Here is a 25642-nt window from a genome sequence, read left to right on the forward strand (position 1 = left end):
AGGCTGCCCCCCTTTCTCAGAGCATTTCTCCCATTTAGGATTTGTTTCCTAAGGAGAAAGCAGTGTGGAAAGGCTGGAACATTTTCATCCCGTAGGACAGACAGGCCTGGGGGAGTGAGGAGGAGTGGCAGTGAGTCCAGGGCTTGAGTCTGTTGGATAAATTGCTTGATATTAGAGCAAGGCTCCCCACCCCACTCCCCAGGGAAGGGCAGTCAGTGTGCAAACATGATTTATCACTAGAGGTGCCCTTTACATGGGCTCTATTTTGGCACCTTGGACTGAAAAGATTGGAAACCCACTCAAGTTAACTTCAGTAAAGGAGATTTACTGTTCAGGAGAGTTTTCTAGAAACAAGTGCAGAAACTCAGCTAAGCCTCATAGGAACAGGAGGTGCACCAGGCAGGCTTCCCTCTCCAAGCCATGGTCTCTTATTTCAAGCTCAACATCCTCAAAAGAAACTCATCATCTCTCCTGAAAATGACTGTATCCATGATGCGCAGTGTTTTGAGAATATTGTTTCATACATTTTGCCTGGTTTTGTCAATGTTTGGGGCAAGAAGGTAAATCTAGTTTCTGTCACACTCACACCACCTTGAGGTAGAGGATCAGATTCTATTTGATTAAAAACCTCTTCTCTTACACCCACTATCTTTTTTGTCAAGCCATTTGGACAATCCCTCCATCCCCCTCTTCTTGTGTCTGTAGTGTAGTTGGACGCCCTACTCAGTTTTAGCAGGCGTGGTTCCATCTCAGGGCTGCCCGCTCGCCTGAGGAGAATCAGATGGGGTGTTCTGAGGTGTTTTTAGTTGTCTCCTGAAATTTTCCTGCAGAATTTCAGAGAACTTGTCTATTCCCAGGAAGGGCGTGTGAGTATTGCGGCCACCAAAAAAGAGAGTACCTTGGTCTGAGGTAGGCTCTGGACATGGCGGTCTAAGACAGGGAAGGAAGAAAGAAGGGGGGTAGGAAGGAGATTAAGGGGCAGCAAAGTCTATCTGCCCAGTCCAGCTTTATGGAGCAGGAGAGATTTTAGGATCTGTCTGCAGAGAGAAGTCACTGGGTTTTTCAGAATTTCTAGTGGAAAAGTGGGAACTTAGAATTTTTCAGAGGGAGCTAACTAAGAGTTGGAGGAATTCCTGACAGTGACAGCTGAGAGGAATCAGGAGGGGCTTCAAAAGGACTGTCCCCTCGTCACATCTGTAATGAGACCAACCTACAAATCCAGTTGTTGGGGAGGGGGATGTTTGTTAGCCAGGGATCCTCAGCAGTGCAGCAGAGTGGAAGGGGTCACCCCCCTGAAATATGTAGGAGGGGAAGGGTCAGTGTTCATCCAGAGTCCAGGAAGGTCAGTTTGCTCTTTCACCAACTACCCTCCCAGGACCATGACCACCGAGGATTTATCCCCCAAGCCCAGGTGGATAATGGGGCCCTGTTCTAGTCTCCTCATCTTCCTTATTCTCAGATGTTCTCTAGATCCCAGGCCTTTCCAGCTCTTGCTCAATGAGAAAATTCATCCTGTTGTGCACAGCTGCCCTGCTCTGCATTTTGAGATGAGTCCCAGTGTTGGATGTAGGGTAGCGTGAGCTAGAGTAGAACACTGCTGGTGGCTATGGGGGAGCCTCCCAAAACCTGACTGGGTACCCCACTCTCCACAGCATTATGGGTTCTACATGCTCAAGAGTTTCCTCATCCTTCCCATGATCATGGTTTGGGTTCCCCTGAAGCAGACCCTGAGACAAGAGTTCTAATCTGATAGTGTATTAAAGAGTTGTTGGCATAGAATCTTGGTAGGTATTTGGGAAGTGAGACAGTGAAGGAAAGAAAGCCAGTCAAGGTTGTAACAGCAGCCAGCTGCCTCTGGAATTCAGTCCTGCTGGGAAACTCTGGGAGAGAGGGTTGGATATATATCAGAATATCCCAATGGAAAGACAAGAAAATGAAGGATTTTACCCCCTAACTCCCCATTGAGCACTGGTTGAGGGTTGCTCCTAGGCACATTAACTCGATGGCACTCTGGCTTGCCCAGCATGCAGGTTGAGTGTATTCCGATGGCCAGAAAAGAGACATCAGGCACAGAGCTGTAGGTTTTGGCCACAAGCCTTTGGGATAGAGAGGTAGTGCTGAGAGGAGGATGTGGACAGGGCACCAGTGATGTCCACTGGACCTATCATCTCTCTCACACAGCCTCCTCTTCTTTCAAGGCTGCTAACTTCATTCTTCTCAGTCCTGCTTTTTCCTAAGCATAGACTAGACTGCTCTTCTTCCATTTTATCTGCTTTCCTACAGTGGCCTAAGAAAGCACTGGTTTGGAGTTCCCACTGTGGTGCAACAGGATCGGTGGCATATTGGGAGCACTAGGACATGGACACAGGTTCAATCCCTGGCCCAGCACAGTGGGTTAAGGATCCGGCATTGCAGCAGCTGTAACTTGGGTCATGACTGCAGTTAGCATCTGATTCCTGGCGCAGGAACTCCTTATGTCACGGGGAGGCCAAAAATGAAAATAAATAAATAAATAAATAAGCACTGGCTTGAAACTTGATAGGAAAATCTCGGGGTGAATTGAGGAAGCAAGGGGTGGAATTATCTTTAGAAAGAGGCATGTGATCTAATTGTGGCACAATGAATACCCATTTCTCATCCACCTATGCTTGACTGATAATTAGGAATTTCACCCAAAGCTGCATTTCAACAAAGTTATTGACTATCACTAAAATGTATCCAGTTCTTGAGATTGCATTTTTGTCTTCACATGAAGTGGCCAACAATAATAACAATATCATAAATTGCATGTATCAAAAGCAGAACTCCTGCCTGCATTATATCTTTTTACTCTCATAGCTCTATAAGGGAGGTACTATTATTATCCCCATGTTATAGATGAGGGAACTAAGCCTAGGGAGGTGTAATAGGTTCCCCTAACTATAGTAGCAGATTTCCACCCGGACAACCTGTCTCTAAAGCTCACAAGGGAGTTCCCATTGTGGCACAGCAGAAACGAATCCGACTAGTAACCATGAGGTTGTGGGTTCAATCCCTGGCCTCACTCAGTGGGTTAAAGATCCGGCATTGCCATGAGCTATGGTGTAGGTCACAGATGTGACTCGGATCCTGTGTTGCTGTGGCTGTGGCATAGGCCAGCAGCTGTAGCTCCGGTTGGACCCCTAGCCTGGGAACCTCCATATGCCATGTGTGCGGCCCTAAAAAGACAAAAAGACAAAAACAAAAACAAAAACAAAAACAAAAAAAAAGAAAACTACTCCTGATTCTAATCCTAACATATTAGGATCCTACTACTAATATATGTATTTTTCATTATCTCCCATGGAACCAGTTAGTAATCCTGAGTGTTTGGCTCCATAACTTGCAGTACCAACCAGGGAAAAGTCCTTTTTTCTTGTATGGGTGACTTGAGGGATAAGATTTGGCAAAATGAGAGTGTAATGATTAAGCTTAAGACTCTAGAAATAGACTGACTTGGGAATGAGGATAAGCTCTAGCATTTGGGGTCGGGGATGGGGGGTGGGCATGGTATGCAGAAGCTTGCTATGGGATCTCAGTTCCCAGACCAAGGATTGAACCCAGTTTGCAGCAGTGAAAGTGCCAAGTCCTAACCACTTGATCACCAGGGAACCCTAGCATTTGAAAACTGTGTAACTAGAAAAGCTACTTAGCTTCTCTAAGCCTCAGTTTCCCTCCCTGTAATCATATAGTATTTCCTCCACAGGCTCATTATAAAAATTGAGACAATGCACGTCAAGTCTCAGCATAGTGCCTGGCATACGGTAAAGTTTCAGTGACAGAGAAAGTATATGTATGTGTGCATGATGCGATTGGGGCCTTTAGAAGAAGAGACATCAGAGCTTCTCCTCTCTCTGCAATGTTAGGAGACAAGGAGAATCTACAACCCACAAAGGTGTCCTTATCAGAACCCAACCATGATGGCACCTGATCTCAGATTTGCAGGATTCAGAAATGTGAGCAATACGTTTCTGTTGTTCAAGCTACCCAGACTAAGGTATTATGGCAGCTAAAGCTGACAAATATGGTGGCCAAGCAACATGGTCTCATAAAACCCCCCTGTTAAACCCCCAGAATCTCAAAACCCCTGTGTACACAAATGTTATTCATTACTTTGGAGGTGAAGGGTAAATTCAGAAAAGAGGCTTAATTCCTTTTGGGTGTTGGTGTGCTTACAGACTCAAGTGGAACTATGGAAGGTGAAATGCTGTGAGGTCATGAGTCCATTGAAAGGGAGAACTTGAGAGAGCATGTAAAATGCTGTACACATCCATACACATGAGAGCAGCATCTCCAGATAAACAGAAGGCTTTCCTGGTTTGGGGAATGCATGCCCAAGGCAGAGGTACTTAGGCTAGACCGTGGTTGTGCTTGGGCTAATCTGTGCTGATCAGCTCCTTCAGCAGAGACAGAATCCCATGGACACTGGGCTCCCATCCAGGTAGCACCTGCCAGAGGACAGATGTCATAGAAATGAGTCTTTCCTTGGGAGGTACAGAGCCAGCACCTGGGGAGGAATATTTTGTGTCGAGCTGCACCTCTGCAAATATGCAGCAGAGTTAGCAGGTCTCTGAACCTCCATATGCCACAGGCATGTCCCTAAAAAGGCAAAAAAAAAAAAAAAAAAAAAAGAAAGAAGGAAGGAAATAAAAAAACTGCTATGTCATATATTCATTATTTAACTTTTTTGACAAAACGTGAAAAGAACTGCCAAAGTGTTATCCAAAGTGGTTATACCATTTTGTATCTTTATGATGTATGGGGGTTCCAATGTGGTTTTGATTTGCATTTCACCAATGACTATTTTCCTTCCCAAAGCATGGCTTACTTGGTTCCAATGCCTCCTTCATCTTGCTTATCTTCTCTCTGTCAACATACTTCTGAGTGAGTGAGTGCCCAGCAAGGTACAACAGGCAAGAGAATCAAGGCTGGGATCAAACAGTTTCCCTGGAAAATGTGGCACCTACACAATTTCCTAGAGCCTATTTCAGACTATTAACTGTTCAAGAGCAGTCCCCCACCCTCCCACTATATATTGTCTTCTGCCATCATTTCTCTTTCTTCTGGACCATGTTGGCTCCCCAGCCCAATCAGCCCTTCAATCAATTGCTCTATGCCAGTTCCATTGTCTTTTCTTCCACAAATATGACAGTGAAAACCCTGGTATTTAGCACGGAGATGAAACACTAGGCGGTAAAGACATGCTTGATCAGGGAAGGAGGGTTAGAAGGGAGTTTAGAAGCAGAGCTGTGAATCAATGAAAGGATTTGGTTTTTATCATTTGTTGGCTCAAGTCAAATATATAGACATTTATGGACAGCAGGAAGATCTTAATCTGTTCATAGGCACAGATCCAAACTCTCCTTCCACGGAAGACTGCAGTGAAAATGTGTGGAGCAAGCAGCTTCCCAAGTAGTGGGGGATGGAAAGGGGTCTCTGAGTTTAACTACTGGGGAACTATATGCAAATAGACCCAGATGTTGGGGCTGGGCTTAATCTTAGTAAATTTTTGAAAAATTTGGAAGGTAGCTTGCAAACAATGTAAAATGAAGATAGATGTTTTAGGGTGTTAAAAGTTCTAGTTTTTGAAGATCAGTGTGATTAGCAAAAAAGGCTGGGAAGATTAAAATGTGATATGCTTTGGGAAAGACAAAGTGATATACTTAGGAAGCTGTGTATTAAGATTCTAGATGGTAATCTGGTATTGACTTCAGGCCTGTTCTCTAAAGGTACTGGCTCAGTGTGAAGCTATATCCCAGAGAGCCTCAAAAGGAGGATATAGGAAAAAGGTATGGTCAGTGTGTCCTTGAATTAAAACAATGGCTCATTAACATATCAAGTAGTTCTTTATTCTCATCCAGAGATGTGAAGGACTGATGCAATCTAGGTAAAACCTAAAATCTACTTTATCTTGAAAGGGACTGGGTCTGAAAAGCAATGAGAGTAAAGTCTGAATAATGATCACCTTAGTAGGTTATATTTCTGAAATTCTTTCTTTAAAATTGTCTTTGTAGCTAGGTTATAAAGCCCATAAGAAAATAAACTTTCATTATTTTGTAACTATACCGATTTTTCCCCCAAATGATATTCTTCAGTTAGATCCTTCACCTTATTCACCAGACTTAGCTCCTGACACTCTATTCAGCAATTACTTTTGAGGGCCTATTATGCGCTATTTTTGAAATGGAGTTTTTTTTTTCTTTCAATTTTTTTATTTTCCCACTGTACAGCAAGGGGATCAAGTTATCCTTACATGTATACATTACAATCACATTTTTTCCCCCACCCTTTGTTCTGTTGCAACATGAGTATCTAGACAAAGTTCTCAATGCTATTCAGCAGGACCTCCTTGTAAATCTATTCTTCTTTTTTTTTTTTTTTTTTGTCTTTTTGCCTTTTCTAGGGCCACTTCCGCGGCATATGGAGATTCCCAGGCTAGGGGTTTAATCGGAGCCGTAGCCACTGGCCTACACCAGAGCAACAGCAACGCGGGATCCGAGCCGCGTCTGCAAACTACACCACAGCTCACGGCAATGCCGGATCGTCAACCCACTGAGCGAGGCCAGGGATCGAACCCGAAACCTCATGGTTCCTAGTCGGATTTGTTAACCACTGCGCCACGATGACGGGAACTCCTGTAAATCTATTCTAAGTTGTGTCTGATAAACCCAAGCTCCTGATGCCTCCCACTTCCCTCCCCCTCCCATCAGGCAGCCACAAGTCTTTTCTCCAAGTCCATGATTTTCTTTTCTGAGGAGATGTTCATTTGTGCTGGATATTAGATTCCAGTTATAAGTGATATCATATGGTATTTGTCTTTGTCTTTCTGGCTCATTTCACTCAGTATGAGATTCTCTAGTTCCATGAAATGGAGTTTTAACTAAAGAACAACCCCCGCTTGGCTAAGAAGGCAGCTGCAAGCCTTTCCAGCTGTGCTCATCACTATGCCACCCTTCTTGTAATAATGCAACAACTGTGTGCTCTCTGTCCAAGCCAGCAGCCCTGCTAATCAGGTACCCAGCATTGCTTATCAGTTCTGCTTCTGTAACCTTGCTTGCTCAGTTTCTTAGGGAGGAACACTGTCTGCTTGGGGATGGGGGAGGTCCGGGATGCTTACATGGAAAAATCCAGACCTTGTAGTGTATAAAAGTTACTGAGAACAAAGATCTGGTGCTCAGACTCTAGAGGTGACTCCTCTGAGCCCGCACGGGTGCTGAATAAACCTTGCTTTTCCATATCTCCGAGTGCTGTTTGTCTCCTTCCGTTGCCATGGTTTTTGTGGTTTCCGCAACATTTTGACTGTTTTCTTTAAATGCAATTCACCCCCAAAGGGAAAGGGCATTCTAGCACTGGGGATATTTGAAAGAATATACAAAAGATTTGAAGGCTATGGTGAAGCAATTTAAACAGGGGCTTAATAGTATCATCAGAAAATTTTAGTTCTCCATCTGGGGTAATTTTTCCCTCCAGGGAACTTGGGCAATGTGGAGGAGATCTGATTGTTACAAATGGGAAAAGGGAGAGTATAAGCTACTGGTATCTACTGAACAGAGGCTGGGGATGCTGCTAAACATACTGCATTATACAGCACAGCCCGCCAACCATAGAATTACCTGGTCCAAACTTGTACCAGTGCCAAGGTTGAGAAACCCTAGATGGTGTTTTTACCACAACACTGGGCTTTCAAGGAAACAGAGGGTTGTGGGAATCTGTCTTCTAGGGTAGCTGGTTAGGATTTTCAATCTTTCCCAAAGCTTGATGCCTCTTTTGCAGATCTCATGATGATCATGATGATGTAATGTGAGTGGTAGTTCACATGTATTGGACCCTATCTCCATACATGTAAGATAAAGCGAATAAGGCCATATTTGAGTCATATTATCTGGGCTCTAATCCTGGTTCTACCATCTATTAGTCACTTGGGCCAGTTATACAACCTTTCACAAAAAACTTGATTTGAAAAAAATCTGTAAATCAAGGCTAATACTACACAGTATCTCATAGGGTATTTATGTAGATTATAAGATATGATGTATATTAGGCACTTAGTGCATTATAAGACCCATTTTAATATCTCAAGTCATATTAGTGTTATTTTATTAAGGCTTTCATTATGAAAACTTTCAAGAATATGCAAAGGTAGGGGAAGAGTATATTCTTGAAAGTCCTGACCAGCCACCCTAGAAGACAGATTCCCACAACCCACTATCACCTTGAAAGCCCATTGTTGTGGTAGAAACACCATCTAGGGTTTCTCAACCTAGAAATCCTAGAAACCTAGGGTTTCTCTGTACCATGCATTGTGCTGAGTGCTTCTGGATAATGGTGAACATGACTGTCAAGGTCACTGCCATGAAAGGGCTGTCTAGATGGAGGAGGAGAGAGGAGAAAGGGAGATCGCCGCTGTGACCTGGAATGCTTCTCTAGTGCCCAACCTGCATATTGGGATCTTGCTCCAAGGTCTTTCTCCATCCTTTGACTGGATCTACAGCATGAACACTCTGGTTGGGGAATCTGGGTATTTTTATTACACATGATTAGTGAATTCAGGATGCTATAAGATTGTGCTTTCAGGGGTCTTGGAGCATATGTATTCCTTTGAACAACAACAATAAAATTTAAAATAAAAGAAATTATCTGTTTCCTTTGGAATCCAGTGAAATAAGAATAATACAGCAAGAGTTGTTTCATATTTTATAAAACAAACTAGTCTTCCATAGTGCTCTTGTTCCTTTTTTGTATGGAAAGTATTTACTGTATATTTAATGTGTTTACAATGGGTAGAAGATATATCCTAATGAATATATGCAAGATAATTGATGTGGATACTGGTTTATAAAAAAAAACGAAGTAAATGTTTGCTATTATAACTACCCCAACCATTGTCAACACTGATTCAGTATTGAGAGGCCCATGGTCTCAATTATGAACTCAAATATAGGGAAGGGGAAGGGAAAGCAGAAGGCACAGACTATACTTAGAATGAATGCATTCTGACCTCTCAGGCAGGTGTCAGCCCAGGTCAGGTACTAACTTGCCACCTGGGACTGGAGGAGAGGTGATCATTAGGGACATGGGACCCAGAGGAAACGGCTTTTTTTTAATCAAAGCTCTGCCCACATTCAAAGCTCTTGTTCTTGGGCCTGAGGCAGTGAGGTGTCCAGAGAGTAAAGAGAAGGGACTATTGCAGAGCTGGTCAGGCATCATGTCCCCACTGATCAAGAGGCAGCCTGGAAAGAACAGGAGCGGGCACCAAGGACATTCTTCATCTTCAGGATGAAGGAGGATGGTTCTGTGGGAGGCTGGTTCTGTGGGAACATTTCCTGGACCTACGTGGCTCTGAAACGCCCACTGGCAGGTGAGTGACAGGAAGCTTCTGCCCACAGCCCAGGAGCAACTCAGTCCAGAGTCTCCCACCTTCTCTCACTTGCACACAAGAGCAGCCTGTCCTCACCCTTCCTGGGTACTCTGCTCCCCTGTTCTGGCCACCTCTGCATCTTCCTGGCCTCCCAGACTGAGATGGACAAGCCCTTGCTGCTGCTGCTGCTGTTGCTGCTGGCAGTCTTTCCTTTGGTCTTCTTCCAAGGAGTGGGTGAGTCCCTGTGGAAGCTGGGTAGGAGGTGAGGACGTGGAGGCAGCACTGGGGTGATGATCAGACCCCCTTGAGAGAGGACCAAGTCAAGGATGAGGTTCTGGGTGATCTGACCAGGGAGGATTTGAGGTCTGTCTCTGCTGTCCTCACACCGACTTCTACCAGAGAAAAAGTTCAGGTTCCCTTTCAAGGTTTCAGAATGGGCTCAATCATTCCTGGGGACAGATGGGTGCTGGGGGTGCTTCTCATCTGAAGGCTTTTTGGCTTGCTGGGATGGTCCTAAGAGGCAGAGCCAATGTTGCCCAAGACTTTCTGTAAAGAAGCATCCAAGGAGCAGCGATGCAGTAGAAGAGGTAATTGGATTGCCTATTTTGAACCAATATTTTTACATTACTCTTTTCACTTAGACAGGTTTGTGCTTTGGATGACTTTTGGTGCTGCCCTAGGAAATTTTTGGAAACTATAATCTCCCTCTTCAGCTTCAAGCCAGTGTAGTCCTTATACCCCATCCATTTCTGCAGAGATCCTGGCCCAGGGTGGCTGTATGAGATCTGAATGTGCCCTGCCCAATAGCTCCAAAGCTAAAGAGATAATGTGAGCACAGAGCTGGTGCTAGGGGGTGTTCAGCTAGGCCCCCAGGGAGCAAAAATTAAGAAGACACAATCTCTTAGTATTGCCCAGGTGCAAGTTTGGAAATTTCACTTGTTTGGTTAGAACCCATAACTTTTTTTCTCTTGTATCTCTCCTTCCAGTATCTTCCATATCTCCTGGCACATAATGCCTCATATTCTTGTTCAAGGTTATTTTTAAAAAAACAAAACAGCTTTAATTTGTATATAATTATATCTTTGAATTAAATTCATATATATGAATATATATATAAACATATATACATGTATTCCATATACTATCAATTCACTTATAGAGTTTACACAAAGTTATTTATCATGAATGGAGTTTGATATCCCCATGTCAAAGACCCCGTTTCCTTAAATATCCAATGGAACCAATTGAGTGCAGATGTTTCTTACCCCAAATTATGTGCAGAAATATTTGGAGTCCTCCATTGTTCCTATACTCCTGGGTCCCAATGTGTCTTATACACCTTCGTCTCAGCTATACAGGCCCTATGTCTGTTTCTCTGCAGTTCCAGCCACGTTGTGCAAGGCCTGCCATATTTTTAAGAAGGGCAAGTGTTTGCAAGGTGAAGGTAACTGCACCGTGGAAGAAGGCGCAGGTTGCAGAACTACGGATATATACTTTTTCCATGTGAGAGGTAATGCTGTTAGGCCAAGTTCCTCTGACTTGAGCTGGTGCCTGACTCCTGATACTGTGTAGGGGCTCCAGCCTGAGGGAGCCCTCGCTGGGAGGTGGCTGTGTCCCTAGTGTGGAGACCAGGCTTGGTGAGTTGGCAAGGTCCTCTTACTTTACTTCCAGATATTGTTCTCTGGTATTCACCGAGGGTGAATGTCCTTCTCTTCCAGATGAATGGCGCTATAACTACACTCAACTGGACTGTTCTGATACATGCAGGGCTTGGAAGCTGATTCGTGGGAGCCAGAAGGTTTCAATCTTTTGCTGTAAAGGTCGAGATTTCTGCAATATGTATAGAGGAAAATCACTGCACTGGAAGGCTCACTAACGGCAAATTCCTTTATCAGTGGTGGTGTCTACTGACCCTCTGTTCCTGGCATCTCTGGTCCTGGATCCCTCCACGTGTGCTCTCGCGAAAAGCATGCAGTGTCCTCCTCTCTCCTCCAAGTTCCCCTCCTCACTTCTCTCCTGGCCACTGCTCCTTCCTCTGACACCAGGTACTCTCCATTCACCCTTGGTTCTTCTCTCTGCTCCATTCACATCCGCAAGTCATCAGCCCACCTCACCTGGCCTTTCCTGAGCCCTCATGGTCCCTCCATTTCTCTGGCTGCCTGCTCTCTAATCCTACCAACTTAGAAGTGACTGCAATGAGCCCAGAAAGGTGATGGGTTCCATTTTACCCATTGGGACTTTGTGGGGTCAGTGGGAAGCTCAGGGAAATGTGTCCAACTGGCAGATGGATTGAGAGGCCTCAGAGTCCAAGAAGGTACCAAGGCCTAAGGCAGAAAAAGTACGATCTTCAGATTTCGATGCTATGCACACACTCAGAGTCTCCTGACAGGAGTTCCTATTGTGGCTCAGTGATAACGAATCTGACTAGTATCCATGAGGACGAGGGTTTGATTCCTGGCCTCGCTCAGTGGGTTAAGGATCCAGCATTGCCATGAGCTGCAATGTAGGTCACAGACACAGCTCAGATCTGGTATTGCTGTGGCTGTGGTATAGGCTGGCAGCTATAGCTCTGATTTGACCCCTATCCCAGGAACTTCCATATGCCACAGGTGCAGACCCAAAAAAGACCAAAAAAACAAAAAAACAAAATCTCCTGATAGCTTAGGTTGTAAGACTTAAAGAGGTTGTCCAGTGAGTGAGGTAGGAACAGAGGGCACAAGTCATCAACACTAGAAACCACCAAAAGAAAGGTGGGTGAGGTCACTCTCCAAAAAAGTCATGGGTGGTGGTTAAAAAAGTAGATGGGGAAGCAGGACTGCAGAGTGTCACTTTTTGTTTTATGTCACAACTTGCAAGTTTTGGCAGTGCAGATTCAATGGAGAAGTGGCACGGAAACCACATTACAGTGGGTTGAGAAATGAATGGACTATGGCAGGAGGAAATAGGATGTGCAGCCCTTCCAAGAAGTTTGGGAAGAACTGAGAAAGTGAAATAGCATCGTTAACAAGAACAATGAGTTTAATATATTTTTAGGCATAAAATAGTGTAAAATGCCTCTATTATTATGACTATAAAAATATCTGTCACCATCTTATTATCTCCCTCCATGTGCATTTTAAAAATTTTATCACCAGTTCTGCATTTATTCTGCCCTTTGACCTCTCCTTCTTTTCCCCTTTGTATTGTATTTCTTCTGTCATTATCCCTTTCTTTCATTTTCTTTCCTCTACTGCTCCTGAAGCAAGAATGAAGAATATTATCTTACTTTATTTAATTATTACAATCTTACACTTCATAAATTAAAATGTGAACAGCATTTTATTTCTCTCGTAGAGTCTAAAAAATTCCTTTTGTGTGATTTTTCATTAAATAATTTTTGAACTTATATTTGAAACAATTAATTATTTAAAAGATTTTTTGAACTTATATTTGAAAGAAAATCTTTCAAATATCTATTTTCAGAATGTCAATTGTAAATATTTTTCATGGAATATTTCCCCCTAAAATTGAAGTGAGATAGGAGATAAAAGGTAAGGTCAGTTAGATTGGCCCTTTTGTGGGGCACAGCCTAAACCAGAACCTTGTCTTTAAACTCTGAAACATCAGGAATAATTCCAACAGCATCACGAGTGATAAAAATCACCTCAAGTATGCCAGCCTGTATTAAACATCTCATTAGATCGTGATATACTAAAGAGAACTGTGGATGGGCCAGGATGATGGAGGCAGGACTGGTGAGAAGCTTTTTTATTTTAAAAATTGCCTTCTTAGCCATACTCTCATGAGAAATGTAAATCCTACCTGTTGTAAAATGTTTGCTTTTTTTTTCATTTGTTTATTTTGTTTTGTTTTTAAGGCCGCACCTGCAGCATATGGAAATTCGCAGGCTAGAGGCTGAATCAGAGCTACAGCTGGTAGCCTAAACCACAGCCACAGCAACATGGAATCTGAGCCGCATCTGCAATCTACGTTGCAGCTCATGGCAACACGGGATCTCTAACCCAATGAACAAGGCCAGGAATAAAACCCCCATCTTTATGGATATTAGTCAGGTTTGCTACTGCTGAGCTACAACAGGACCGCTGTAAAATATTTGAAAAATACGTTAATAGGTAAAAACGGACTTAGTGGGCTACACAGTGACTTGCTCTCAAAGAATGTAGAATGGAAAGAGGAAAAATGTAACTTTACTTGGAGGAGTCTGACAAGCAGTACCTCGGCCAGGGGCTTAAAGTTAACATTAATAGCAAAAAGGCAGATTCATATCATACACCTTTGATATGAAGTACTGAGAATAGCATTTCACCTCTATGGTTCGCCTCTCTCTTACTCATAACCCTAGTCTACCTATGAGAAAAACATCAGACAAACCCTGAACAGGGGGTATTCTGCAAAATATCTACACGGTAATCTTCAAAAATATCAATGTCACAAAAAAACAGGGAAATTCTGAGAAACAAACATAGCCAGAGGAGGTAGGGAGACACAGTGAGTGATAGAAATGCAGTGTCCTGGAAGAGGAAAAGAAGATAGTAGGCAAGGCGCTAAGGAAATCTGAATACAAGATGCAATTTAGTCAATAACAATGAGTCAATATTTTTTCATTGGTTGTGGCAATGGTACCAATGTAATATAAACTGTTAACAGTAGTGGAAATGGAGTCAGAAATTCTGGGCTAATCTTATAACTTTTCTGTAAGTCTAAAATTATTCCCCAAAAAGATTATTGATAAAACCCCACCAAAATCATTTCTTAGAGATTAACATTTTAAATTATATGTATGTTGTACAGGACTTTTCATGATGAGTATGCATGCTTTCAAGGAGATAGAGACAAATATATACATACATTTTTTTAACGGCCACACCTGCCACATATGGAAGTTCTAGGGCCAGGGATTGAATCTGAGCTGTAGCTGTGTCCTACACCACAGCTGGGGCAACATTGAAGCCTTTTAACTCCCTGTGCCAGGCCGGGGAATCGAACCTGTGCCTCTTCAGTGACCCAAGCCACTGCAGTCAGATTCATAACCCATTGAACTGATACTGGAAAGATGATACCAGAATCCAGGTTCTTATTCATGGCAGTCAAAGAATGAACTTCATGAACACACAGGCAACAAGCAAGCAAAGTCTTTATTAAAGAAAATCAAATAACTCCCAGGACAGCTGGGAAGGGGGAGAAGAGCTCCCTTTCTTTATCGTCCTATAGGGGTTTTATTCCTTAAAGATGGGGGGGTACCAACGTGGGGTCCAGAAAAATGTGGTTTTCTCCCATTGGCCTTGCTCAATTACCTATATCAGTCCTTGTCCAATAGAGGTTTTAGGGTTGGAAATGTCCCATAAGTTTTATGGTTTCTTTGTCCTTTTCTTTCTTCAGATTAAGTCACCATTCCTCTCATTCCTTTTTATCAGTTGAGGAATGGGCTAGAGATTCTCATTTCCTGAGTAAACAAAGTCTGTGGGGAATGCACATTTCCTATAATAAAACAAGGCCTGTGGAGGTGTTACTCCCTGAAGCCCTTAAGCCACAAATGTTAATCAATATCCATATCAAGGAGTTCCCATCATGGCTCAGTGGTTAACAAATCTGACTAGGAACCATGAGATTGTGGGTTCGAACCCTGGCCTTGCTCAGTGGGTTAAGGATCTGGTGTTGCAGTGAGCTGTGGTGTAGGTTGCAGACTTGGCTCGGATCCTGTGTTGCTGTGGCTCTTGCATAGGCCAGTGGCTATGGCTCCGATTTGACCCCTAGCCTGGGAATCTCCATATGCCACAGGAGCGGCCCAAGAAATGGTAAAAAGACCAAAAAAAACAATAAAAATAAATAAAAATATCCATATCAAAATAATGTATCGAGCCCATGCTCCTACACTAACTACCTGAGTTAATATTCTGTCTCAGCACCATGACAGGAACTCCTATACATACATTTTTAAATACACATCTTTTACAAGAGGAAAATCATACGCAGAATGTGAATATGGAGTGTCAGTTGCTCTTTGGTGGCCTGGACCAAGGTCATAGACAAGGCCTCAGACTTCTGATTTGTCTTGGACTTGCTTAGATCTTGCTACAGCCTACCCTCTCTGACTCTCCTAGACCATCTTTTTTCAGTGAAGGAGTTGGGAGGAGCCAGAACTCTACTCTCATTCCCACCTCACCCCCGTTCCCAACAAGAATCATCAGAGAAAAGTCCTATGGGCCCCCACAGCTTGTCTGAGCTCCTCTGAAACTGATGCCCTGCAGGCAAGCAGGCTCCAGAGCTGGGTACCTTGGCCTCACACGGGCCTGAGGCTGAGCAGCGAATAGTTGACTGCAGGGCACTTTTCCTCTTTGTGTCCTTGAGGGTAATCGCAGAATACTCCAGTTTCCCTCCGCTGGGGTCACTGCCAGCTGATGTGGGGGCGCTATTGGACTGCTTTTGAATTTTCTCTCCAGAAACCTTCAGAAATGACACTCCTCCAAACTTGTTTCTGGGGGTGGCAGAGAAATTTGAGGAAATGGTGTGAGAAAGGCCTGTAGGGAAGGGGTACTCTCAGGGTCCTGGCCAGAGTAGATTAGAAAGGGTTTGTGACATGTGACAGCTGGGAGATGAATCAGCAGTCAGGGCTGGGATCTCCTGGACTTTAGTTCCTCTCCCAGGGACTTGGGCTGCTCTAGGAAGACATGATATAGGGTAGTCCCTGTGGATATGAGTGATAAATAAGAATCTCCTTGAGTGGGTTTTTATGTCAGTTTGTGGGAAGTTTTTTCTGAAAAAAAGAGAAAAATGGCACTGGATGGTAGGGATAAGGGCCCTACACAGGTGCCAACACCTTTTCCCTTTCCTTGCCTTTTTCCCATGTGGCAAATGGTTGGTCTAGCTCAGTGCCTACCCCTCCTCTCTTACCATTGGGTACATTTTTAAATGGACATAAAGCTTCTCTGCTAAAGGTTATGCTTCATTGTTTTAGTTCATTTGCTTAAAGCCATCTGAACCAAAAGTTTAAAAGGAGCCCCCAAATTGCCTCTACAACGTGATTCTTTTTTTTTTTTTTTTTTTTGTCTTTTTGCCTTTTTCTAAGGCTGCTTCCCATGGCATATGGAGGTTCCCAGGCTAGGGGCCAATCTGAGCTGTAGATGCCAGCCCACACCAGAGCCACAGCAACGTAGGATCCGAGCCGAGTCTGAGACCCACACCACAGCTCGTGGCAACGCCAGATCCTTAACCCACTGAACAAGACCAGGGATCGAACCCACCCTCATGGTTCCTAGTCAGATTTGTTAACCACTGCGCCACGACGGGAACTCCTACAATGTGATTCTTAAAGAACTCATTTCAAAAGTTTCAAAATAATAGTGAAAGATTGTCCTTATAATACAAACCCAAACCAAAACAAACAAAACACAAAATAGATTCTGATGAATTTATCTGTGAGTTCCACCTGTCTTTCAAGAATTGTTCATCTATATCTTTTGAAAACTTTTCCAGGAAATACAAACAAAGCTAAAACTAACCAAGTGATTTTATTTCAAATTTTGATGATTATAGTAAAAGAGGGAAATTTATTGATCAATTATGGTGATTATAAATACAAGGTATCAAATAAGATATTAGCTGCAGAATTAAAAATAAATGACAAAAAATGCATGTAGATAAATTTCAAGATTATATCTGAAATGCCAGCATGGTGAGCATTAGAAGATCCAGTAATTCATAACATCAGTATCCTAAAGGAGATAAATCATAGGATAATCTCAAGATGAAATTATTTTATGAGGTTCGAAACTTGTTTATTAGCAACAACAACAACAAAAACTTCCTGGCAAGCTAGAAATAAAAAGGAATTCCTTTAGTTGTTACAGATCCTTAGGCCTCCTAGCCATAAACAACTTCTATAGCAAACCTTTGACTTAAAAAGAGGAACACTGAATCAGTTCCATTTATATTGGAAAACCAAAGAAGGATCCGAAGGAAAAGCCACCAGGGTGCATTTCAGGTTCAGATTCAACTTGGAAAACACAATTTATTTATCCAGCAACACTTTATCAGAAATTATACAGAACTGAGTACAGTGTCATGCACATTGGGAGTTTCACAGAAACCTCAAAACTCTGACATAGCATTTAATATCCCCATTCATCACACATAAGTCATGTTTTAGTCATGAAGTTGATGTTGACACTGGTATGAGAGTGAGTTATAATAGCATAGGGATGCCTCCAGATATGAGACCTCCCAGCTTAAATCATTGCTACTGGGTATTACAGTCGCTATAAAATAAGTGACTTATGTTCTTGAGTGTAGTTGCTGTCCATAAATTACAAGTTTCATAAAAGTCATCTTGAAAGTCAAGTATAGCAGACTCTAGAATATCCTTAGATCTGTGGCAGGATGTGCCAGATACTCTTCCATTTTTGGAATTAATGTTGCAAGAACTTTAAGGGTTAGTCCTTTAGGATAGAATTTTGTCTGTCTACAAAATTTTTCTTTCCAGTCCACCTCTTGACCCTTGTGAATATTTCTTTGCCACATCATTTTTATATCCGTGCCAGATATTTTCTTAATAAATGCAATAAGACTCTAAGGGAAAGGATTCTGGGAAGATGGCTGAGTAGGAAGCACTAGGAACCTATCTCGCCAACTACATGGGAAAATCTGTCTGATGAAACTCTTTTGGAACTCTGGAGTCCATGGAAGGCTTGCAGCTTCCAGGGGAAACTTGAACAGTAAACTGCAGTTAATTATGATCAATTTCATCATTTAGCACAGTAGTAGCTACCCATCCTCCATCTTTAATCCTATGACAGGCAACTGTGCACATATTCCTGGGGTAGCCTGCACTCAGATTGCAAGAGCTGGTATGGGTGAAAGAATCTTGTCCTCCAAGTATCAGGAATCTGGGCTCTGATTGCCGCCTCTGATCACAGAGTTACAAAGACGTGGGCGGCCATTGTTGCATCTCCCCCACCTTGTTGCAATCCTCTCATCATTTGGCTGAAATGACTTCCAGAGGATTTACAGGACCACACTTCTTTCGGAAGGAGCCATATATTTAAGACTAGGATACTCAAGAGCATCTACATACCCAGGAAAAATCAGAAAGTGACCACACATGACGAAGGAAAGGCACTGGACAGAAAAGTTCTAAGAAGACTCTAAAGTTTACACCCCAGGCAGCCCTTTAGCACAAAGAAGGCCTACAATAATCAAAAAAACAAGAATCAAAAAATATCTGGAAATCAGACTGATCCCCCTTTTCTCTGCAAAAATGGGAAAATATGATATCCAGAGCCACCACATTATTAGACTAAATATCCAATTTTCAACAACAACAAAAATTACAAGGCATACAGAGAAGCAAGAAAGTATGGCCCAAAGGAAGAGAATAAATCAATATGAACTCTCCTGAAAAGACATAATTGCAGATATATTAGACAAAAATTTTAAAACAATTTTCTAGGAGTTCCCATGGTGGTGCAGTGGTAACGAACCCAAACAGTATCCATGAGAACACAGGTTTGATCCCTAGCCTCGCTCAGTGGGTTGGGGATCCAGCATTACTATGAGCTGTGGTAGGGAGCAGACATGGCTCAGATCCCATGTTGCTGTGGCTGTGGCATAGGCCAGCAGCTGCAGCTCCAGCTGGACCCCTAGCCTAGGAACCTCCACATGCCATGGGTGTGGCCCTAAAGACCAAAAAAAGAAAAAAATTGTTTTATAATTTGTAAATTACCTAGCCATCTATTTATCTCTAAGGCCTCTATTATTTTTGTTGCTTGGATAATATTTTTTGTATATTTGCTTAAGATGTGTTTATGATAGGCTGAAAATATGTTTTAAATGATGTATTTGCATTTGTAGCGGTGGATGTAGACCCTGGTTTTTGGAGATACTAAATGTGTTGTTACAACTCTCACATTTGCCAACACATATTTGGTCCTGAGAGGTGACAAAAACTCTCTACTTTGACCAAACACGACTCCACCTCCTCTGAGTACTCTCTTTTCCTTTCCTTTCCTTTCCTTTCCTTTCCTTTCCTTTCCTTTCCTTTCCTTTCCTTTCCTTTCCTTTCCTTTCCTTTTCTTTCTTTCTTTCTTTCTTTCTTTCTTTCTTTCTTTCTTTCTTTCTTTCTTTCTTTCTTTCTTTCTTTCTTTCTTTCTTTCTTTCTTTCTTTCTTTTTCTTTCTTTCTTGATTTTTAGGTTCCCAGGCTAGGGGTTGAATCAGAGCTCTAGCTGCTGGCCCCAGCCACAGCCACAGCCACGTGGGATGACCTACACCATAGCTCACGGCAATGCCAGATCTCTTAACCCACTGAGAAAGGCCAGGGATCCTCATGGATGCTGGTTAGATTCGTTTCCACTGAGCCATGATGAGAACTCCCTGAGTACTTTTTTTTTTTTTTTTTTGCCTTTCCCATGGCATGTGGAAGTTCCTGGGGCCAGGGATCGAACCTGAGTCCCAGCAGTGACAGCAATGAATCCTTAATTGCTAAGCCATCGGGGAACTCCTCCTCTGAGTACTCTTCGACTAGTTCCTGACCTTGACCCTGTCATTGGCAGAGTCAGTTCAATTTTAGCAAGAATCTTGCTAGATCTGTTTAGTAGAAACCCTCCACCTTGATATCTGATCAAATTCCTTATTCCCAGCCTCCATAACATATCACCCTACCCTGCCTTGAGCAAGAATCCAGTCGAGTCACATTTATAGAGTTTCCGTTAGATTTGATGTTTCCTCTTAGTAATTTAGCATCACTGACTCCCACTCTGCTCCTTGGCTATTAATCTCCATTTGTCCTGTTGTATTCACTGTTGAGTCCAGTCTCTCCACTCTACTACAAAACCCCATTATAGTTAACCCTTGGAATCAAGTCTACCTAACTTGTCTTTAACAAATGTCATGAGTTTTTTTGTTTTGTTTTGTTTTGTTTTAGCAGAGAGCCAGGGTCCTGCTATATATGAGTACAAACAGAGGGATGGAGAAAGAAAAGCAAAAGGCACATACTTAGAATGAATGCATTCTGACCTCTCAGGCAGGTGTCAGCCCAGGTCAGGTACTAACTTGCCACCTGGGACTGGAGGAGAGGTGATCATTAGGGACATGGGACCCAGAGGAAACGGCTTTTTTTAATCAAAGCTCTGCCCACATTCAAAGCTCTTGTTCTTGGGCCTGAGGCAGTGAGGTGTCCAGAGAGTAAAGAGAAGGGACTATTGCAGAGCTGGTCAGGCATCATGTCCCCACTGATCAAGAGGCAGCCTGGAAAGAACAGGAGCGGGCACCAAGGACATTCTTCATCTTCAGGATGAAGGAGGATGGTTCTGTGGGAGGCTGGTTCTGTGGGAACATTTCCTGGACCTACGTGGCTCTGAAACGCCCACTGGCAGGTGAGTGACAGGAAGCTTCTGCCCACAGCCCAGGAGCAACTCAGTCCAGAGTCTCCCACCTTCTCTCACTTGCACACAAGAGCAGCCTGTCCTCACCCTTCCTGGGCACTCTGCTCCCCTGTTCTGGCCACCTCTGCATCTTCCTGGCCTCCCAGACTGAGATGGACAAGCCCTTGCTGCTGCTGCTGCTGTTGCTGCTGGCAGTCTTTCCTTTGGTCTTCTTCCAAGGAGTGGGTGAGTCCCTGTGGAAGCTGGGTAGGAGGTGAGGACGTGGAGGCAGCACTGGGGTGATGATCAGACCCCCTTGAGAGAGGACCAAGTCAAGGATGAGGTTCTGGGTGATCTGACCAGGGAGGATTTGAGGTCTGTCTCTGCTGTCCTCACACCAACTGCTACCAGGAAAAGAGTTCAGATTCAAGGTTTCAGAATGGGCTCAATCATTCCTGGGGACAGATGGGTGCTGGGGGTGCTTCTCATCTGAAGGCTTTTTGGCTTGCTGGGATGGTCCTAAGAGGCAGAGCCAATGTTGCCCAAGACTTTCTGTAAAGAAGCATCCAAGTGTCAGTCACCTACCAAGGAACAGGTCACTGAGAGGCTTATCTTTTTGTTTTGTTTTGTTTTGTTTGTTTGGGTTTTTTTTTTTTTTTTTTTTTTTAGGGCTATATCTGTGGCATATGTAAGTTCCTAGGCTAGGGGTTGAATTGGAGCCACAGCCACAGAAATGCAGGATCCGGAGTTCCCGTCGTGGCGCAGTGGTTAACGAATCCGACTAGGAACCATGAGGTTGCGGGTTCGGTCCCTGCCCTTGCTCAGTGGGTTAACGATCCGGCGTTGCCGTGAGCTGTGGTGTAGGTTGCAGACGCGGTTCGGATCCCGCGTTGCTGTGGCTCTGGCGTAGGCCGGTGGCTACAGCTCCGATTCAACCCCTAGCCTGGGAACCTCCATATGCCGCGGGAGCAGCCCAAGAAATAGCAACAACAACAACAACAACAATAACAACAACAAAAGAGACAAAAAAAAAAAAAAAAAGAAATGCAGGATCCGAGCTTTGTCTGTGACCTTCACCGCAACTCACAGCAATGCCAGATCCTTAACCCACTGAGTAGGGCCAGGGATTGAACCTGCATCCTCATGGATACTAGTTGGATTCTTAACCTCCCAAGCTACTACGGGAACTCCTGAAAGGTTTATCTTGAACCAGTATTTCCACTGCAAGTACAGCTGTCACGTAGATATGCCTGCAGATCAGGTATCTTTTATGGGGTGATACAGTAGGAAATTTTGTGAGATTGCATCCTCCCCTTGGAGCCAGTGAAGTCCTCATGTCCCATTATATTCTGGACTCAGATGGAGACACAAGATAGCATCATAGTGAAGGGGACAGCTTTTGTCTTAGATTAACCAAATCAAGATCCCTGTGTGAAAAACCCTGATCCTTAAAATATCAATGGTCACATTATGATGCAAACATTTCCAGAGTAAATTGGAGGAACTATTTATGTTAAAGCTTTTCCCCCTCGGCCCTGTTGGTGATCCAGCTCACCTTGATATCAGCACATTCAAGTCTGGGACCAGTCTTCCTGTTTGTTTTCTGCAGCTCCAGATACAGAATGTATGGTATGCCAAAATTATAAGAAAGGTCAGTGTTTGAGGGGCAAAGACAAATGCATCATGGAACAAGGTCCTGGATGCAGAACCAGAGATTTCTTCATTTTCTCGGCGAAAGGTAATTCCGTTAGGTCAGGTTCTTCTGGCTTGAGCTGGTGCCTGACTTTTTTCTTTCTTTCTTTTTGCCTTTTCTTGGGCTGCTCCCGCGGCATATAGAGTTTCCCAGGCTAGGGGTCTAATCAGAGCTGTAGCTGCCAGTCTACGCCAGAGCCACAGCAACGAGGGATCCGAGCCGAGTCTGCAACCTACACCACAGCTCATGGCAACACCGGATCCTTAACCCACTGAGTAAGGCCAGGGACCGAACCTGCAACCTCATGGTTCCCAGTCGGATTCATTAACCACTGGCACCACGACGGGAACTCGGTGCCTGACTCTTGACACTGTGTAGGGGTTCCAGCCTGAGGGAGCCCTCACTGGGAGGTGGCTGTATCCCTAGTCTGGAGACTTGGCTTGGTGAGTTGGGAAAGGTCCTTCCAGGTATTGTTCTCTGGCACTGAGTGTGAATGTCCTTCTCTTCCAGATGGATGGCGCTATAACCACACTCAACTGGACTGTTACGATTATTGTGTATCTTCAAATTTCTATTTTGGGGACCTGAAGATTTCAACCTTTTGCTGTAAAGGTCGAGATTTCTGTAATATATATCATGGAAAAGGACAGGAACCATAGGCTCACTAACGGCAAATTCCTTTATCAGTGGTGGTGTCTACTGACCCTCTGTTCCTGGCATCTCTGGTCCTGGATCCCTCCACGTGTGCTCTCGCGAAAAGCATGCAGTGTCCTCCTCTCTCCTCCAAGTTCCCCTCCTCACTTCTCTCCTGGCCACTGCTCCTTCCTCTGACACCAGGTACTCTCCATTCACCCTTGGTTCTTCTCTCTGCTCCATTCACATCCGCAAGTCATCAGCCCACCTCACCTGGCCTTTCCTGAGCCCTCATGGTCCCTCCATTTCTCTGGCTGCCTGCTCTCTAATCCTACCAACTTAGAAGTGACTGCAATGAGCCCAGAAAGGTGATGGGTTCCATTTTACCCATTGGGACTTTGTGGGGTCAGTGGGAAGCTCAGGGAAATGTGTCCAACTGGCAGATGGATTGAGAGGCCTCAGAGTCCAAGAAGGTACCAAGGCCTAAGGCAGAAAAAGTACGATCTTCAGATTTCGATGCTATGCACACACTCAGAGTCTCTTGATAGCTTAGGTTGTAAGACTTAAAGAGGTTGTCCAGTGAGTGAGGTGGGAACAGGGGGGATAAGTCATTGACACTAGAGACCACCAAAAGAAAAGTGGGTGAGGGCACTCTCCAAAAAAGTCATGGGTGATGGTTAGAGAAGTAGTTGGGGAAGCAGGACTGCAGAGTGTCACTTCCTGTTTATTTCTTTTGTCTTTTTGCCTTTTTCTAGGGCCACTCCTGTGGCATATGGAGGTTCCCAGGCTAGGGGTCTAATCAGAGGTGTAGCCACCGGCCTATGCCAGAGCCACAGTGACACAGGATCCGAGCCACATCTGCGAACTACACCACAGCTCACAGCAATGCCGGATCCTCAACCCACTGAGCAAGGCCAGGAATCAAACCCGCAACCTCATGGTTCCTAGTCAGATTTGTTAACCACTGCACCACGATGGGAACTCCTGTCACTTTCTGTTTTATGTGACAACTTGCAGGTTTTGGCAGAGCAGGTTCAATGGAGAAGTGGCATGGAAACCACATTACATTGGGTTGAAGTTTGAATGGACTATGGCAGGAGGAAATAGTTAGGATGGGCAACACTTCCAAGAAGTTTGGGGGAGAAGGTGGATGTTTTAGAAAGTGGAATAGCATCTTTTATAAGAAGAGTGACCTTAATATTTCTAAACAATGGAAGTTTTTTTTCCTTTTCTTTCTTCTTTTTAGGGCTGCACCTGCAGCATATGGAAGTTCCCAGGCTAGAGGTTGAATTGGAGCTCTAGCTGCAGGCCTATGCCACAGCCACAGCAACACGAGATCCGAGCCGAGTCTGTGACCTACACCACAGCTCCTAACAACCCACTGATCAAGGCCAGGGATCCAACCCACATCCTCATGGATACTAGTTGGGTTCATTAACCACTGAGCCACGATGGGAACTCTTCTTGGTATTTCTTCCTTGGTATTTAGATGTGTTTAATGTAATTCCTCTCATTATAACTTTAGCAACGGGAGTTCCCATTGTGGCTCAGTGGTAAGGAGCCCAACTAAGATCCATAAGGATGGAAGTTGCCGTCATGGCACAGAGGAAATGAATCTGACTAGGAACCATGAGGTTTCAGATACCATCCCTGGCCTTGCTCAGTGGGTTAAGGACCCCGCATTGCCGTGAGCTGTGGTGTAGGCCAGCAGCTACAGCTCCAATTTGACCCCTAGCCTTGGAACTTCCATATATTGCAGGTGCAGCCCTAAAAAGCAAAATATAAAATAAAGTAAAATAAAATAAAATAACTGTAGCAATGTATATTTCTATATCTTCTCTTCTTCTGTATATAATATTTTCTGCTTTTTTTGTCCATCTCCTTTTTTCTTTTCTTTTTTTTTTCTGTCTCTTATCCTTAACATGTTCTTTCTTTTTTCCTTTGCTATTTGTTATGGGAAAATAGAGATTATTATTTGTATTTTTATTCCCTATTTCTGATTATTTCGCATTCACAGTTTCAAACAAACTAATGGAATATTTTATATTTCTCTTGAAAAAAAACTAACATGAATAAATCAAATCATTGTATGACTTTTATTTAGTTAAAATTTTGTCGTAAGAAAAGCCATCTAAAAATCTCCCTTTCTTTCAGAATATCTAACTTAAATGATTTTCATATATTTCCCCTTTAAATTTGAGCTGAGATAGGAGATAGAAGGAAAGACAAGTTGGATTAGCCACTGAGGAGCATAGCCTAAGCCAGAGCCTATTATTAAATGCAAAAATGTCAGCAACAACCCCTTCAAGATCAAGAGCAATAAAACCTGACCCCAATATTCCAGCCTGTATTAAGCTACAAGTGCTTATATATGGTCCCACCAAAAAGAACTACAATGGGTCATGGTAATGGAGGAAGGACCAATGAGAGGGATTTATATTATTTTTAAAACTGCCTTTTATCATCTCACACCTATTAGGATGGCTAATATCCATAAAAGACAAAGCAAAATTGTTGGTAAGGATGTGGAGAAATAGGAACACTTGTGCACTGTTAATGAAAATGTGAAATGGTGCAGCGAGTGC

At 43.5% G+C, this 25642-nt stretch overlaps 1 protein-coding gene and 1 long non-coding RNA gene across 2 annotated transcripts in view; both read left to right on the forward strand.

Annotated features, from left to right (window-relative positions):
* ST3GAL4 (ST3 beta-galactoside alpha-2,3-sialyltransferase 4) overlaps nucleotides 1-25642 on the forward strand; it is a 1054305-nt gene that overhangs the window by 433154 nt on the left and 595509 nt on the right. The gene's annotated exons all lie outside the window — the stretch shown is intronic.
* LOC146399915 (uncharacterized) lies at nucleotides 9365-12761 on the forward strand. The gene is made up of 3 exons (XR_014816671.1): nucleotides 9365-9610; nucleotides 10758-10886; nucleotides 11095-12761. It is a non-coding gene; the product is annotated as an uncharacterized LOC146399915 (long non-coding RNA).

Source organism: Sus scrofa, chromosome 9, assembly GCF_054392235.1.
Source record: "Sus scrofa isolate SSC_HxYL_T2T_F1_AM1 chromosome 9, Sscrofa_HxYL_maternal_Yorkshire_Landrace_v2.0, whole genome shotgun sequence".
Taxonomy (NCBI): domain Eukaryota; kingdom Metazoa; phylum Chordata; class Mammalia; order Artiodactyla; family Suidae; genus Sus; species Sus scrofa.